This window comes from Pteropus vampyrus, unplaced genomic scaffold (genome assembly GCF_000151845.1).
Source record: "Pteropus vampyrus isolate Shadow unplaced genomic scaffold, Pvam_2.0 Scaffold157, whole genome shotgun sequence".
Lineage (NCBI taxonomy): Eukaryota > Metazoa > Chordata > Mammalia > Chiroptera > Pteropodidae > Pteropus > Pteropus vampyrus.
The window spans coordinates 1,719,469-1,719,972 of NW_011888938.1; the positions used below are offsets into that span (position 1 = coordinate 1,719,469).

The window sequence follows — 504 nt, forward strand, 5'->3', positions numbered from 1 at the left end:
AACCGGGTTTCCCGCAGCTGGAACAGGCTTGTGGCGGCTGCCCAGCTAGGGGATAGATAGCGGTCCCCAAGGTAAACAAGAACCCCGTGGGTGCATAGACGCCACCCCTGCAGTCCACTCTTTGATCTGAATCCCTGGGCGCCTCGAGGTGGTGCATTTGGGTTCTCTACTCTCCAGACTCTGCCTGGGACCCCCTCACCCCCAAAGCAGTGATGGTCCAGGCCTGGGCTGCCCAGGGGTCAGGGTCAGTCCGAGCCCAGATACAGATTCCTGTGAGCGAACCAGTGGTCTTGGCCTGTGGTCCTTCTACCCAAGAAGCTCCCGGGGCTGCTCTGAGGGGGGTTCTGGTGGTTGGAGCCCTTTCTCCTGGTCAAGGCCGGACAGGCTCGCAGACGTTTGTCACTTATCTGGAAGCAGGAAGCGGATCTCGGCGAGCTGTGAGCACCTGCGGGCCCTCCTGCCGCAGTTCGATGGCCGGCGGGAGGACATGGCCTCCGTCCTGGA

At 62.3% G+C, this 504-nt stretch overlaps 1 protein-coding gene across 1 annotated transcript in view; it reads left to right on the forward strand.

Annotated features, from left to right (window-relative positions):
• SOHLH1 (spermatogenesis and oogenesis specific basic helix-loop-helix 1) overlaps nucleotides 1–504 on the forward strand; it is a 17,128-nt gene that overhangs the window by 2,289 nt on the left and 14,335 nt on the right. The window lies entirely within an intron of this gene.